This window comes from Lygodium microphyllum, chromosome 22, assembly GCF_053477565.2.
Source record: "Lygodium microphyllum isolate KBCC chromosome 22, Lygodium_microphyllum_v1.1.10, whole genome shotgun sequence".
In the NCBI taxonomy this organism is placed as follows: domain Eukaryota; kingdom Viridiplantae; phylum Streptophyta; class Polypodiopsida; order Schizaeales; family Lygodiaceae; genus Lygodium; species Lygodium microphyllum.
The window spans coordinates 19,874,447-19,893,231 of NC_141156.1; positions in this window are offsets into that span (position 1 = coordinate 19,874,447).

An 18,785-nucleotide genomic window follows, 5' to 3' on the forward strand; every position below is an offset into this window, starting at 1 on the left:
GTGGAGGAAGGAAATTCTGCATAAACTTCTTCTTGAAATTCTCCCAAGTAGTGGGACAATCTATACTTTTACGAACCACGGTCTACAAAAGCGATGCTCTATCCACTAAATGATTAGTGACACACTTGATTTTATCTTTTTCTGCATATGTTTCCTCATGAAAGTAGTCATCAAACTGACTGATGAATGCAAGAACAGTTTTTCCCTCTCGAGTGCCATTGAAAGTACGGAATTTGAAATTTTTTTAACTTATCTTTGTTTCCTTGCTGATGGTTCGAGCTTCAAGAGTCGCGTCGATGAGGTTCCTCTTTGTCGGTAGTCGATCTTTGTAAATTAGCCAATTGAACTTGTAATGCTTGCCTAGCTCGTCGTTCTTCATCCAACTGCATCATAATTAAGTCTAGCTTTTGCTCCATCGTAGGTTCAGGAAGATCACCTTCAGCCATTAAATCATCCATATGTGGTTCCGTCATCCTGCAAAACTCAAAAGACCTCACACTCTCAAAATCAAATTAGCGGGATGAGTGTAGCTCAAGATCGGGTGTACAAGGCTTATATATATATATATATTATGTGGCTTTCACAATCTTCGTCTTTGGCTATTGCGGGATTTGTAATCTTTGAAAAATCTGTGTTTTAATCTTCTGCGTGTGCTGAAAATGGTTCAGCAAACCTGCGTATGTGAATAGTACCTTCCAATGAACAACTTTGTAGTTCGGAGTTTCTGCGCAAGAACAGCCCTTCTATGAGTTTTGAACAGAAGTCAGTTTTGACTTCAGGTGACTTGTCTGACTTGCAGAGTTGCAGACTTATGTGACTTGCAGAGTACGAAGACTTGCAGAACTTGGTTGCTTTATCAGACTTGTAGAACTTGAACTTTGTAGACTTGCAGTTCTTGCAGAGTTTGTGAGGCTTATGTGATTTGGAGCTTTGGAGACTTAGCTTAGAGCCTTATCTGAATCAAAACGGTGAAATTTAGGGGGGGGGGGGGGCGTTTTTTCAGCCCGGCGCAAATTTCGAACTCCTCCTCTGATACGTTGCGTTGAATTTTAGAAGCTTTTAAGCTTCTCTAAGCTTTGTAAGCTTTAGTTTTTAAGCTTTGAAGATATGAAAATTGAAACTTATCTCTGCAACTCCACGACTTGTATGTGAGGATGTAGGAGTGGTCCTCCGCTGTGCTGCAGGCCGGTCCTTCGCGATCTGATGATGGAAACAGAGGTTCTTGATCGCCAGGAATCCACTCGTATCGACCGTTTGCGACGAGATTGACCGTAGAGCTTGATTGTTCCAGGAGCTTTGCCTTCGCACAAGATGGGTAGCGATTGGAAGCTCTTGATCTCAGCTTCGCTCTGATACCACTGATGCGCAGATCAGATGCCGAATGCTTGCGTAGTGAATGCCGGAAGGTCCCCAAGAACAATAGAACTCTGCTTTTTGCACAAAACTCAAGGTAAAAAGCATGAACGACATGAACAAGAGACCAATTGGGTGCAATCTCCCCCCATGCCTTGTGTGAGCGCTCCACAAAGCATGTATTTTATGTATTAATCATCTTCAAGCTCAAATAATAGCCCAAATTACAAAATAGCAAGCTTTTAGCTTTTGAGTTTGCTTTAGCACAAAATAGAAATAAAGCTAATGGGCAGTGCCCAAAGAGTTTGGCATATCCAATACAATGTCCAAGTACGAATAACATAATCGTGCGCCCATGCGCATAGAAAATAATAAATATCCAACGCCTCAATAAATAGGCGCGACAAAATATAGGCGCCATGCCTAAGGTATGCGCCCATCAAAATATAAGTGATAACTCGAATACTCGCTATCCTCCAATGCTTTTCTCCGCACTGCTACTATCTCTACACATCAACTGAAGCATTCACAATCATTAGTAAAATAATACAATTAAACCGAAAAAAGTGAATACCTAGCAGTCTTCAGCTACATAAATAAATCAACTGGTTAGAAATCAATCCTAACCTTAATTTATTACTAGTGCGCACTCTAAACTCATAAACGTTTATTAATTTAATATGCATTTTGCGGAATCACCCGCTATGGAATCACCCATGTACACACTAAATTAATGAAACGTCCGAAAAGGATAGGCGTCCCTATCAACTTCTCACACAAAGAATCCACTTTGTATATGAGCCCCGGTCATCAAAGTTTACGGAATCCACCGTGGCACGGAATCTACCGTGAAATATGCCTCCTAGCATCACTATCATAGGGGAGTCAAGTTGATCACTACTTGTACACCAAGAAGGCAAAAGATGGAAGCTTAATTATCTTGGTTTTGTATGTAGATGACATGCTGATTACTGGCAGGGATACTCATGCTTTGGATTCATTGAAGTAGAATCTATATGGAAACTTTGACATGAAGGATCTAGATGGTAGCCTAATTATCTTGGTTCTATATGTAGATGACATGTTGATTATTGCAGGGACATGCTTTGGATTCATCGAAGTAGAATCTATATGGAAACTTTGACATGAAGGATCTTGGTAATGCAAATCACATTCTTGGGATGCAGATAGTCAGAGATAGGTCAAAGGGGTTACTCTATTTGTCTCAGCAGGAGTATGTCTCCAAGATTTTGCAACATTTCAATATGGAGGCGGAAAAGCAATCGGAGCTCCATTGCCTCCATATGTGAAATTCAATGCAGATGACAACTCTACATCTGATTATGAGAAGGCTGAAATGGCCAAGTTTCTATATGCTTTAGTTGTTGGTAGTCTAATGTATACCATGGTTGCTACATATCCTGACATTGCCTTTGCAGTGGGAGTGGTTGGCAAGTACATGGTAAACCTTAGAAAGAAGCATTGGGAAGCAGTGAAAGGTATTATCAAATACCTCAAGGGCACAAGGGATTTATGCGTCTATTTTGGTAAGCAAAAGGCATCTGTCGTTGGCTTTATAGATGTAGACTATTCTAGACATGCAAACTTCAGGAAGTCCACTTCAGGGTATGTGTTTACCTTCACAAAAGGATTTGTTTCTTGGATATCCAAGCTACAAAAGTGTGTTGCACTATCTACTACCGAGGCAGAGTATGTGGCTACCACTGAGGCATGCAAAGAGGCTTTATGGCTATCATTTTTGGTTGCTAAGCTTGGTATCACTGAGGTTCATGTCCTCCACTATGATAGTTAGAGTGCTATCATGTTAGCATAGAGCCCTATCTTTCATGCAAAGGCAAAACCCATACATGTGAAGTATCATTTCATCATGGAGATACTTAATAGCAAGAGCATTGAGCTAGTCAAGGTACATAGTGATGATAACCCTATAGACCTTCTCACGAAGGGTCTCCCAATAGAGCGGTTTGCCCATTGTAGGCAGATGATGGGTATTGGATAGGTATGGTCTCTTTCATCTTTCTAAATCCTTAGACTTAGCTGATTCTTTTCCTCTACCTTTGGGCACATTGCCTTTAGGGGGGAGGTTGTTGGGATAAAGGGCAGTGCCCAATGCAGTGCCCATGCCAACCCTAAGGGCTGGGCTTGTACATGACTTACATACCTATATGAAAACTTTATTGGGTACTCTTGAGTACCACAAAACTACTATGTCATTGTCTCTCTCTCTCTCTCTCTCTCTCTCTCACTTGCATCTACAACTTCACTCCTTTGATCTCTGCATTCAACACTGGTTCTAGAAGAGCTTATGTGAAGCTATTAGCACACAATTATACTTTAGTACAACATATCATCCACAAATTGATGGCCAAGTAGAGCAACTCAATCAAGTCATAGAGGATATTCTAAGGGCATATTGTAGAGAGCATAAGGAATTGATGCAATATTTATCCTTAGTGGAATTTGCCTACAATGTCTCGTACCACGAAAGCATTACGATTACTCCATTCCAGGTGTTGTATGGACAAGATTGTCTTACTTCTCTTAACTTCTTCAATATAGAAAACTCCAAGAAGATGTTGGAGGAAATGGATGAGCAAGTTAAAGCCATAAGACAAGACATCAAAAAGCATACACTGACCTTGGAAGATAAGAGCAAATCTTCAAAGGAGGAGACATGTTGTTTCTTCATGTCCTTCCAAAGAAGAGCTCACTACTAACGCTGGGTGAATTCAAGAAGCTAAATCTGCGATATTGTGGACATTATAAGATCCTTAAGTGCCTAGGGATCAATGCCTACAAGTTACAACTTCTTGAGCACTAAAAGATCCATAATATTTTTCATGTTAGTCTACTAAAAGCTTATGTACCCAATCCAAATCATGTCTCAAATTATCAACATATTGTAATGCCAAGATAGTGAGTCCTTGAGATTTGACTTAAGAGAATCCTTGATGTAAATGAGAGAGTCCTTAGAAGTTGAACTTTAAGAGAATATCTCATCTAGTGGGGAAGGATTATCTTGAAGAGGATACCACATGGATTGATGAGGAAGCCCTAAGCAAACAATATCCCTAATTTCTCTTAAGATTAGGATATCTTAATTCCACTAAGGAGAGAGAATGTAATAACCTTAATAATTTTTTTAAAAAATAAATTCAAAAAAATGGTTGTCACTTGTTGTCATCCATGCCTCCATGTCATCTCCATAATTGATGACATTCTCACAATCGCAAAATTGTCATCATTATCTTGGATCCGTCATAAAGCATGGTGACAAACAGAGCTTGATAATAGAGAAATCCAAAAGCTATATAAGGGGGAGAGAGGAATGAGAGAGAGGCATAATAGAGGGAGTGAATGAGAGATAGCAAGAGAAGAAGCTAGAGAGAGAGATGGTTAGAAAGATAGAGAGATACTAGAAGAAAGAGAGATAGTAGGAGAGAGAAGGATACAGAGAAGAACATAATGAGAGAGAGGGAGAGATAACAAGAAGATAGAGATAGATAGAGAGAGAGAGAGAGAGAGAGAGAGAGAGAGAAGAAGAAGAAGAAGAAGAAGAAGAGAGGGGGAAATAATGAGAGAGAAGGGAAACATAGAAGGAGAGAGAGAGAGAGAGTGTGTGTGTGTGTGTGTGGGAGCTTTCGCTCGACCGGCAAGACCCACGGACCGCTTATTGCTTCAAGAGTTTCAAGCCGAGCACTAATGGCTACCTCTCACACAGCCGACGCGCCATCCATATCTACGGGTGTAGTGAGCTTACCTCCATGCCATTCAAGTTACCTCCTCTCCCGCACACTCCGGTAGCTCCACAGTCCAAGTGCAAGCTTCAAGCAAGCTCCATCCTCAAGCTCCATGCTCCAAGCTCCATCATCGCGAGCGAGAGAAGAGAAGAGAAGAGAAGAGAAGAGAAGAAGAGAGGAGAAGATGCAGAGCTTCTCCATCCCACAGTCCCTCACCCTCACACACTCACTCCCTCACACTCCCACACTCCCTCTCTCAAGCACAAGCTCAAGCAAGCAAGAAGAAGAAGAAGAAGAAGAAGAGGAGAGCCACTTTTTGCCACACACAAGAATGAGCTTCTCATTCACTTTTCAAATTTATATACAAAACCCTAAATCCCTTTTGGGCGGTCATCCCCTTTTCCCTTTTTTACATGGCCGGCCGTAGCCTAGGCCCTCTTTCCCATTATCCTTCTATCTTCCTAGTTTCCTTTCCACCGCCTGTCTACATTTACAAATTGCATGGGTGAGAGCTCGGCGCTCCTTGAATTAAACCATGATGCGCTTGCGCTCTTTTACAAAAGTTTTGACTTGCGGTTTTCCTTGTGCGCCTTTCTCCCTTATTTAGGACTCGTCTCCTTGTGCGTCTTTGTCTTCCGTTTCTCTTTGTCTTTGTCTTCTGCTTTAGCTTTTCTGGATTTTTCACCTTTGTTTGTTTGAGGGTTAACACACACACACACACACACACACACACACACACACACACACATAGAGAGAGAGAGAGAGAGAGAGAGAGAGAGAGAGAGAGAGAGAGAGAGAGAGAGAGAGAGAGAGAGAGAGAGAGAGAGAGAGAGAGAGAGAGGGGGGGGGAGATAGTCAGGTAGAGAGAGGGATAGTAGCCTAGTGGAAAATAGTAAGGAAAAGTGAAGAGCATGCATAGAGGTATAGTAAGAGACAATGAAAAATCATAAGAGAAAGTGAGGAGTGTGCATAAAGGGAGTGAGAGATTGTGAATTTCATATTTGGCTCATACTCGAGGGTCCTGTGCTAATTCACACTTGTAGTTTTGAAGATCTCCATCATACCAAATTACATTGCCACTCTCTTTGCCTCCTCTAAAGTAAACCCAATTATCTACACCACTTCCTCCCCATCCCTTATCATCATTGCCTTACACTTGTCATTCCCTTTATTCTCTATTCAGGATATACATCAGAAACCCCTTCTAAAAATCCATCATAACCTTATCACTAAGCCTATCATCTCAAGCCAGATTTCTCCCTACTTAGACACTACCTACACTTCCTTTGAACTTATTGTCCTACTTCAACAAACCTCAGTTCGAGGTTACAAGTCTAATGAAGATCAGAGAAGAAGATAGCGAGAGTGTATTGACAAAGATGGCCCCTAAGCAGAGAAATACTGGAGTTGGATGTGAGGTAGCACATGCAAGCTATACCTCATTCCGCAATCCCAAGTCCAAGTTATTTCTTCATATTTCAATGCAATCTTGTTTAAATAATGGAATAGAAATCTAGTTAATAACTTCAATTATCTAAACAAACCATAAATACTAGACAGTTTGGGATCCTTGTGGATACCTGATACGTTGAGTATAAGAACAAACCACTAGACACTTAGGTGGACGTTCAACTAGAATTATCCTCCTATGATGGCACCTAGTCCTTATATAGAAAATCCTTAAATAAGTCGAATATTCTTTATACTAGTGATGAATTATGGGTTTACATAAATTATTGTGAGATATTTAAATATAAACCTAGCCACCTCATAGAAGGAATTAAGGAAGATATTACCCTAACTTCACTATTGTAGATACCAACAAGTATTTTTTTAAAGGCTTTAAACATAAGGATTCATCATCTAGGATAAACCTCGCTGCTCAAATAGAGGCATCACTATTGCCTAAAAATGGGTAAGAGACCCAAAAAAAATCATGAACCTATGTTTGTGAACTCATGGCCTATATGGGCCCTTACATATTTGTCCTATTGCTTGCTGCATCAAAAAGATTGTTTGAAAGTGCTTGTGATTTCTAAGGAGAATACTTAAATACAAGTCAAACTTATGGTTGGATCACACTAGGCCTCTCCTAAGGATAGTTCCATTGGCTCTATACCAAAGGAGTTAGTTTACTGCTCCAAATTGCTAGGATTGACACCACATGCGAGAGGTCTCTCGACTTGTTGTAGGCTAGGAGGCGCCAAGGAGCCAAGGGGGCTTTGGCCATAATTCATTGGGCGTGCTAGCTAAGGGTGGATTTGATGGTTTATTTTGACCTTTAGGCAGAGTTTGGACATGGACTAAAACAATTATTGAAATAAAGACAATAAGATTTGAATAAATGTTTTCTTTTCAAAAATATTATTTTTCTTTCTATTCATGTCTATGCCTAAATTACTGAATGAATATTGTTTAAAAGGGCTAATTAATGAAGCTGATCTCTATATGTCTAATTAAACTATGCTAGATTAATTAGAAAATTAAAGAAAACCACCCTTGAGAGAAATGGGTGGTTAGATCCTTGACACGGGTCTTTCGAATGGCAAGGTGGTTTTAGTTAGTCGAGAGGCTTCCATCACGGCCCAAACATTAAATGAGGCAAGCTAGAAAAGGCTGGCACGTTGGCTAATGTAGCATGTCATCACTAGAACCCAAAGAGTGCCATTTTAAGGGGGGGTTAGACTATATACTGTCTGTGGAGGGGTCAACACACTTCTAAATATTAATCAAAATTTATCTCGATACTTTATTTAACTCTTTTAATTTACTTTATATTAAATTTTAGATTTATTTCATTATGGCTTGTTTTGGTGTAGTAAATTTTTCTATTGATAAAACATAAAAAGTGAAATATACATTTTTTTTGTTCTTTTCAAGACAAGTATAGAAATGTGGATGAGTTTTTTTTTTAAATGCCATTAGGTAATATGTTGAAATCACATGTCATTTTGATGAATAGATTTATACATTTCATTATTATCATTTTGGTTATATATAGATGCTTTTTTAATCCATAATAATTGATGATTATGTTGACTACATCTAATTTTGAAAAAAAAAACAATAATATTGTTTTTCTCCATGTATTTATTTATCAATTTTTAGTAAACTTATTTAACATCACATTTATGGTCAAAATATTCTATGCTTATTGAAAAATATGCTCAAAGAATATTATTAATCTTTTGATCTTTGTTATAGTTTAGAAATTGCAATCAAAAAAGAAAAAGAAAGGAAAGAAAAAGGGTTATATAAACACTCCACTTAGAGTGTGTTTACCATTATTATTATTTTTCTTTGTAAGGATATCTTCGAAGTCAAACTTAAGCACCAATTGAGGGGAGCCCTTAGAAAAAAAAAGAAAAATACAAGGAGCTTATCTCTACATGGGAGCCCCATTAGCCCAATTTTAAAATCCCATATGAAGCCCTTTAAAAAAATGGTAAAATATTTTTAAACAAGGAAGAAAAAGGTTTAACAAGCCATTAGCCCTCTCTTTCCTCTCCCATGCCATTGGCCCCTTGCCACTTACTTCATCCGCATTAGTTATTGCTTTCCTTCTTGATTTCTAGTGTTGCACCTGACCTACTCTCTAACCTTATCCAATGACTTGCTACTTCTTTAGCCTCTTAAAGCCATCTCATGCCCCATTGGGTGCATCTCCTCTCTCACTACCACCTCAACCCTTCAATGTTGCCACTAGTGTGTAGTGAGTCTCCCTTAGCTTTTGTATAACTACTCCTCCAAACCCCCATCTCACATCTTGTAGGATACCTTCTCAGAACTAACAACACACACACACACACACACACACACACACACACACACACACACACACACACACACACACACACACACACACACACACACACACACACACACACACACACACACACACACACACACACACACACACACACACACACACACACACACACACACACACACACACACACACACACACACACACACACACACACACACACACACACACACACACACACACACACACACACACACACACACACACACACACACACACACACACACACACACACACACACACACACACACACACACACACACACACACACACACACACACACACACACACACACACACACAGAACCATATCTTATAACTCCCATTCTTTAACACACACACACACACACACACACACACACACACACACACACAGAACCATATCTTATAACTCCCATTCTTTAAAAAGAAATGATCAAATATCTTAGTGCTCTAAGGAACCATTATGGGACTTTCATCAAATACTAAAAAAGAGAAACATGTTGTTGAGTTAGCTCGTTCACAATAGAACTTCTGTCTAGCAGAAACTATTAGTGATATCTTGATGAATAGTCTTTGTGTATTGATTGAACTTTGAACTGATGACCATCTTGCAGTGAGATATTCACTATCCTCATTGATCATAACATCCCCTAACCCAAAAAGAATCTTTTTACCCTAGGTATAGTAGTAAGTTTGTCATTATTAGTATTACCATCATTGTATAAAGTTAATTACTTTGAAAACTAGGACTTGGATTCTACCTAATAAATCTGATTGTTCCGACTTCTATCAAGTTCTACAAAGAAAATGAATACAAGAGAGATATTCTTATCAAATTTTTTGTAGAGGCTAGATTATAGCTTTTGGCTTAGGAATATATCCATCTTCATATGGCTATTAGTTCATAGGAGCCTAGTGGTTGGCACTTAACTTGGATATGACATGGACCTAGTGACATGTGTGAGATTGGGTGAACTTGATGAGACACTTCCAATGGGATTGTCCTAGATCTCAACTCTTTATCAAGTCACCTCAAAGCATTTGAACCAGCATGAAGCAAAATATGAAGGAGACATTAGGAAAATGGGATTGTCCTAGATCTCAACTCTTTATCAAGTCACCTCAAAGCATTTGAACCAGCATGAAGCAAAATATGAAGGAGACATTAGGAAAATATGAACTCTCTTTTGGAATCTTTAGACCCTATCTTGATTTCTTAAATCAAGAAAAAGTTGGAGAGAAGAACAACAAAATGCTCCTTTCCTCTCACTATTTTTAGAATCTCATTTATAAAAAAAAAAGATCTTATCCTCATGTGGTTATCTTAGACTTCTTATATCTCTTCATTCAAGAGTTGATTTTTGACAAAATTTTATATCCAAAAAGTAACTATTTTCAAGAATGTAGTACTCTCTTTTATCCCATAATAATTCTCTTTTTGTCTATAGTTAATATTTTTAGGTAAGATAACAAAAAGTAAAATTTGAGAGTTCCTTTTTGGATTTCAATAGGATTTTTATAGCTTGAGTCTTGGTCAATAGATATAGCTTTTAGTAAATATTCATTTTTTAGACTTGTTTCAAGCATTCTAAAGGTCAATAGAATTCATATAAATTGAAATTTTACATTTGACTTCATGTATTGGCCTCTTTTCACTTCCCTATATGGGCTCTATTGAATCCTCCTCTCTAAATATGTTCTCTACCTCCATTGAGCTTTGTCATTCACCTTATTCTCCCTAAATTTTTGGGGCTCTATATGACTTCTTATCATCATAAACATTTGGGCTCTCTCCCACTAAAAGATAATGAGTTTAGGAAAGAAAGACATACATATGAAAATAGGTGTTCAATGTACTCCTTTATTTTTTATAAGAAGTTTGTACAATAACATTTCCTCAACTATCCCTATTTGGCCCACAGTTTGAGCCCTACCATAGAGGTAATCCATCAAACCTACCTATCAAACAACTAGTATAGGGCCTTTTGAGAATACTCTCTCAAGCTCATAGAGGCCTACTTATTCTTAACATACTTGGGATAATTACCAAAGTCCCATGGTTCCCTAAGCATTGTCAGTCTTAGCAAGTGGAGTGGACATAAGTCTTGCGGTGAACATGGAACATGTGACTTGGGGGAGTTAGCCCTATTTTCCATAACAATTTATGGGATACCACCAGTGAAACCATCTTATCAATCACATAAATAAGAAAACAATCTTCCATACAATTGAGAGGCAAACAACTCCTTTCCAAGAAATGTTCCTTCTTATGTTCTAATTTACCATGGGTTAAGTCTATCGGCACAATATTTTTAGCTGAATCTTCTTGGGTTCAACAAAGGTAATAAGTAGCTCCCTTAACTTCTTTATCCTATAATTAGTTGACTGATTTCCCTCTATAAGCTACAAAGGAAGATAGTCAAGAGGTGGCCAGAGGTCAAAAGTAAAATGCTACAGATGCAAAGAGAAGGGTTATGTTTTCCAAAACTATACAAAACTTAGAAGGTCCATGGATTACAAGCCCCTATGTAATCAATGTAAAGGTGAAGGCCACAATATTAAAGATTGTCTTGATCTAGCCCTTGTGAACACTACTGTAATCAATCAGAGGTTCAAGAGCCTGCATCCAATTTGGTGGAATTGGATGTTGCTGCAATTATGTATATCTAGAAAAGAGAACTATTAGTTCTAAAAGAAAATAATCCCCCTGTCACAATTGTAAAAGACATAGAGTAGTATAGTATAGGATAGTGTGGTGCCGAGCACCTCACTACCATAAAATGATATAGAGATTGTCCAAGAAACAAGACCAAAGGAGCCCCAGTCCCTAATCAGCTAAAGAAGCCATTGGATTCCATAAAAGGGTTTGTTTTGGTTAAGGACAAGAAATTCAAATGGTCTTTGTCATGTGACATTCCTGGATGCATCTTTAGAATATGAATCCTTGAGTCAAGAAGTGATTATCCCTAAAATAAAATAAGTAACAACTTTTATAAAATTTCAATATCCAAGAGTATGACCGAGGAGTTACAATCAAAGAAAGAAGAAGCTAGTTCCATTAGAGAATCCGAAGAAGAGGCAACTCCTCTCAAAGGAGTTTGACCTATACCCCTAGAACATGTCTGCAGACCTTCATCTGAGAAATAGAAGGTGAAAAGTAGTTGAACTTTATTGATGTAGATGGGACTGAGTATCATCTCAAAGTGGAGAGTAGTCTTTTTTACAAGGAGTTATTAGTCCTTTGTGACCTATTGAAAGAGAACTTGGATTTGTTTGCTTGGTTCTATAAGGATCTGAAGGGGATTGACCCCATAGTGTATCAACATCCCATTGATCCAAAGCCCAATGCTAAGCCAGTGTATGGCAACATTAGAGGTACATGAATCCTAAATATTCTACTTTGTCAAACAAAGTTGCTAAAACTTTTAGAAGCCAAGTTCATCATACAGTGGCCAACCATGAATGGGTTTCACCTATCGTGGTTATGTTGAAGAAGAATGGGAAGCTAGACATATATGTGGGCTTCCAAAAAGCTAAATTCTAAGATAAAGAAGAGTCATTTCTCTATTCCTTTCACAAACCAACTGTTGGACACAGTGGTAGGACATGAGCCATATTTCTTATTGGATGGATTTAGTGGATACAATTTGGTGAAAATTATAGAAAAATATCAATCTAAGATGAGCTTTATCACTGAATGGGAAACCTATGTCTATAGAGTGATGCCATTTGGGCTCTACAACACTTAACTGCCTTTCAGTTGAGGGATAATGGCCACCTTCAAAAACCATCTCATGATTTTATTGAGGCATATCCAGATGAATTTTGTGTCTTCAACCTACTCTGTAAGCATTGGAGACACATGCAAAAGTCTTTGATCAATGTCGAGAGTATGTAATCTTCCTCAACCTTGTTGACAATATTTTTGGTTTCTTTAAGAGTTCTATTGGGCCATGGCATCTTTACACAAGGGATAGCAACGATCTAACAAATAGTGGAGATTTTGTAGCCCTAACTGCACCAACTAATCTTGAACAATTGTAGGTATTTCTAGGCCATGTGGTATATTATAGAAGATTTATTACATACTTTGCAACCAATGCATCCCCCTTGTGCAAGCTTCTCTAAAAGGAAGCAAGCTTTTTTGGATGCCAAATTGTGACAAAGCTTTCAATGCCCTAAAGAAAGTCCTTATTAAAGTACCCATCTTGTGGCCTCCTAATTAGATGAAGGAATTCCATGTGCATATTGATGCATTGATTGAAGGGTTAGGTGCAATCCTATGCTAGAAATGTTTTCCAAAGCTAGATCAACCTATTTATTATGCAAGTTGCAAAGTCGCTGATAAGGAAAGGAGCTATATGATGACAGAATTGGAGTGTCTAGTGATGGTGTTAAGTTTTGGTACTACCAATTGTCAATTCATTTCAAGTTTTATGTAGATCATGAGGCTCTATTATTCTTGATGAATAAAGATGATGTGCAAGGGTGAATGATGAGGTGGATACTCTTGTTTTAGGAGTTCAATTTTTAAGTGGTGAAAAATCCCACTCACTCCTATGTTTTGGCTGATCATACTATTGTATATTGCTCAAAGTGATAAAGAGGAATAAGATGATTTGGACCTTCTTGATGCTTCCTTGTTTCTAGTGGACATTATTACCCCATGGTACATTGATATTGCCAATATCTTGGCTACATAACAATACTCTCCTAGTCTCTCCAACCAAGAAAAGAAGAAGCTTTTGTTGAAATCATTCCCCTACACCTTGCTAGGTGGCACACTATATAGAAGAGGCAAGGATAAAGTGCTACAGAGACTGTGTCATAAGACAATAGATTGGGATCGTGTTGAAAGCTTGCCATGATGAACCATGTGGTGGATACTTCATAGGAGAAGTGATGATTTAAAAAAAATCTCTACTCAGAGAATACTAGTAGCCTACGTATCCTTCCCTTGAAGCCATTTTAGTGATGAGGTATCAACTTCATTAGATCTATTGACCCTCCCACCAAAATGGAGTAGAACAGCTAAAGAGCGGCTAAATCTTCATATGTAACTGACTATGTCACAAAGTGGTATAACGCCAAAGCTCTCAAGCAAGATGATTGAAATAGCGTGGCTATATTTCTATATGAAAACATTATCACCCACTTTGGAAGTCCCTTAGAACTTGTTAGTGCCAAAGGTACTCACATCTTCAACAAAATCAAACATAGCTAAGACCGAGATCTATAAGATCCACCATTGGAAGTCAATGCCCTATTACTATAGAGCCAATAGCCAAATTGAGATCGCCAAATGCATTCTATGGTCAATCCGCACACAAACTATTGTTACACATCGCTTGACTAGGATGATCAATTTACAAAGGCCCTCTTAGCATACAAAACCTCTCACAAGACCACAATCAAATAGCCATCCTTTAAGTTGGTGTATGGCACAAAAGCTATCTTTCTAGCCAAGATTGAACTATCCTCTTTACAAGTGACCATCAAAGAGCATTTAGGAGATTATGAGTCCTTGTAGCACCATCTTCTGTATTTGTAATGCTTAGATGAGATTCGAAGGATGGCCTTACAGTGTATGGAAATCACATATGCCTATCATGACATCTTCATTAAGTATAAAGAATTCAAAGAAGAAAGCTCTATCAATTCTGTTGGGAAGACATTTGCATATTTCTTCATCCAAGAAGGTTCCTATTCTGCTTCTTTATCCTGATAAATCTTATTAAGCTTGATCAAGTAGATTGTTAACACTTTTCTTAATCCTTGGACAATGCACAAGGCTTTTGCTAGTTGGATCTATGCTCTTCTACCTTTACCTTGCATAGTTACTTGAATTCCTTTTGCATTTTGGAATGTGACTTGGCATGTCCCACAATGGATGTGGGTATCATTGGGAATTAGCCAATTAGCCAATCCATTTCAAGAAGGCACTCATAAGCACCCAAATTCATGATACGAAACCTTATGTTTGTAGGCTCATTGCCTAGATCAAACTCTACATTTCTATTTTAGTATAATGACACAACTTTTTTTCCACTAGCTAATTCTACCAAGATTTTAGATGCTTATATAATCTCTATGCCTAATTTTTGTGCACAATTTGTAGAAATAAAGAAATGAGTACTTCCACAATCTATCAAGACTTGGAAGGGTTTATCTTAGTAGTTTACCAGTGTTTGAATCATTAAGAACTTACTATTTGGCCCCGTATTGTCAAGAGTGGCGTGAATCATCCCTCTTTCTATCTCAGTCTCCATTGAGGGCTCTTTTTCCTTTCCTATGAGAGTTACTATAGCAACTCTTCCTCTCCCTCTTGCCCCTCTGTTTGGGTCATGAAATTATCCCTTTTTTTGCTTGCCTTCACAATAAGATAAACAATAATTGAAAATAAAATAAAAAGTAAATAAATTGCATGGGAAAAGAAAATTCCAAAATCTTACACCACACGATTGAATACAATCTCCCCTTATGCATGGGTGAGCACCTCCTTCATGTATGTATTTATAATATTAGATTAAGTTTTTGTGCTCAAAATACATTAAAAGCATCATTTTTGTGTTTTTCTTTTTCTCACCTTGTGCGACTTGCTTTTATGCAAATAAATCAAGATATACTCCATTCTAATAGTTTTACAAAAATAGTATTTTATCTTCTAAATACCTCAAATAAATCTATTGCACATGTGCGCATGTTAAGTCCTTGTCTAATAGATGTATATAAAATATAGTGCTTTCGGCAATATTTTTTCACAATGTAAAGCGCATAAATTTCACATATTAAAATTCACACTCCAAAATAATAATTCTACTTAACTCTGTCTAGTTATATGCTCACTATGACACAATACACAGTATTATCCTTCGATCTATTTACCAAGTATAATGTGACCAGTACCATATGCATACATTTGCACAATAAGTCACGAATTATGTGGCAAATAAACAAAATCCACAATAATAAAATTTGTTAAAATGTTATGATAAATATAATTCCATCACATTTCTTAGGGGTTAAAAAGCAACTATCCCTACTTGATAATCTGAAAGAAAAATGCAAAGGTGGTGATGATGCATATTGTGGCAAATATGCACCATATACTAATGATGTCTACTATAACAAATCTACACTATAAAACTCCATGGATTTTATATGAAACATTGTCTACTATGATGAATTTGTGCCCATGGAATATTTAATGTGATTGTGAGTGATAGGTATTAATTAGATAATTATATTATAGAGTTAGCATTGATTTATATATCCATTGGGATTTTTTAGCATAATGATTTTTATACTTAACTAAATATATATTGTATTGATTTCTTGTTCTAATAGTCGTGTGATCATGATCAAGGATTATTTCAGAAACTAAAATTTCAATTCCAATATATAAACAAAGGTGGGTCATCGACAACTAGAGTAACTGGAGGTGTTCCTTGCTAATGAGGAAAACCTAATGTAAATGCATTCTCATTAATCCTGTGAACAATTCTAAATGGGTTATAATATGTGGATGCTAACTTAATTTTCGGATTCTTTTCGATGGATTGAAGCCTCCTCTTTTCAATTCTTAACTAGACTAAATCATTTTCTTGAAATTTAATAGCTTGTCACCTTTTGTTAGCTTGGATTGTGTACCTCAATTGAGCTTGCTTAATCTTTTTGGTGACTTTCTCTAAAAATTTTCTATAGTTAGTGTTCAAAGAGTTAGTTGAGAGATCATTATAAATGGTCATCATAGGGATAGGTAATTTCTTCCTATAAAATACTTCACAAGGGGCTCTACCAATTGCAAAATGTGAGGTATTATTGTAGGCAATATTGGTCCCAATTACTAGGTTCATCAATTGTGTAGGATCTAAGAAGGTCAAGAATCATACTATTGGTCGCTTCAGTTTCTCCATTTACGTGCCTTTCTCCCTTCTTCTTTGATCTTTGTTAGACTTGTAACCTCGAATCAAGGTTCGTCGAAGTAGGAGAATAAGTTCGAAAGAAGTGTAGGTGGGATTTGAGTAGCAATAAATTTGACTTGAGAGGATATGCTAAGCGATAAGGTTTCGACAGATTTTTAGAAGGGGTTTCTTATATATTCCTAAGATAAAGAATAAGGGGGATGACAAGGGTAAGGCGATGATAATAGGGGATGGATAGAAAGTGGTATAGATAGTCAATTTTACTTTAGAGTAGGCACATGGGGGTGAAGAGAATGGCAAGGTAATCTGGTACGATGGGGATCTCTGAAATTGTGAGCGCGAATTAGCACATGACCCTTGAGTATGAACCAAATATGCAACCCTTGATCTCACTCCCTCTATGCACACTCCTCACTTTCTCTTATTATTTCCCATTGGCTCTTACTATCCCTCTCTCTACCTCATTATCTTCCCCTCTCTTTGTCTTTTATATATATGTGTATATATATCCTTCTCTATCTCTCTTCTCTCTCACTATCTCTCCCTCTCTTCTTCTTATCTCTCTTAAATCTCATCTATATCTTTCTCTACCTCCCTATCTTCTTACTATATCCCCCTCTCTCTCACTATGTTCTTCTTTATCTCCTCTCTCCCTCTATCTTCCTTTTTTCTACCACCTCTCTATCTTTCTCAGTGTCGCTCTCTCTAACTGCTTCTCCACTATCTCTCACCCACTCCCTCTCTATCTTTCTCACTGTTGCTCTCTCTAAGTGCTTCTCCCACTATGTCTCACCCACTCCCTCTATCATGCCCTCCCTCCCCCCCGCCCCACTCTCTCTCTCCCCTTAGCAATGCAGTGCTCAGAGAAAAAAGCACTCCATAGGCTTAAGCCTCTAAGGCTTATATAGCCTTTGGCCATCTCTGATATCTAGTGTGCCTTATGCTTACGCATGCAGGCCTTTGCGAACCTTTTTTTGCCACCATGCTTTACGACGGATCGACGATGATGACTATGAGTTTTGCGATTTTGAGGATGCCGTCGACGATGGAGATGATGTGGAGGCGGAGCTCCCATGCGACGGCCGTTTTTGTTTTAAATTATTAACGTTATTACAAAGAGGTTTATTTGATTTAATCATAAATGAGCTTATTGTAGTATGAAAATATCGATATAAGGCACATTTACATTAGAGGTAACAATAAAAATATAAGGTTTATTAAAAGGAAATCTTATTTATTAAGTGATGGATAAAATATGCTCTATAAATATCAACATAGATTATGGTCTTCCCCACAAAATGTATGAAATTTTAAAATAATATAAAATTTACATGGATGAAATTAAAAATAAAATTTCAAAGTAGATCAATAGCTAGAATCCAATGGTAGAGTGCTACCTACATATCAAGGCCATGTTATATAGATCTCTCCAAGGCTTTCAAGCCCATATGGGAACCTATAATAAGAAAGACTAGTCAAATTATAGGAAGAGGCAATTAGGACAGCACTTTAAAAGTCCCTTCACTTTAGACTTGTGAGTAGGAGGATTTTTGTTAGACTACATGCATCAAAAATCAAGAGTCTACTAAGTAACAAAAGTGTTATTGCAATGAGGATTAGAGAAGCATGGGAAATGAATGTCTCCAAAGAAGTGTTAATGGACATCTTTAAAGATGTATGGACTCTAGAACTTCCTTTCAAAGATGGGGTCTTTGTTTGGAGGGTCATCATTGATGCTCTCATGATAGCCAAAAAACTTGGCCGAAAAGAACTTATGGATGGGAAATGCCCTTGTAAAGAGGAGTCTATAATTCATTCTAGAATGGTTGTAGTGGGACAAATGCATGGTCAAGGGTCCTTGTATGCTTGCTATCATGCCTAGATAATGGAAGTATAGAGTTTTATATATTTGGAGATAAGGCTGTAACGTGCCCGTCTA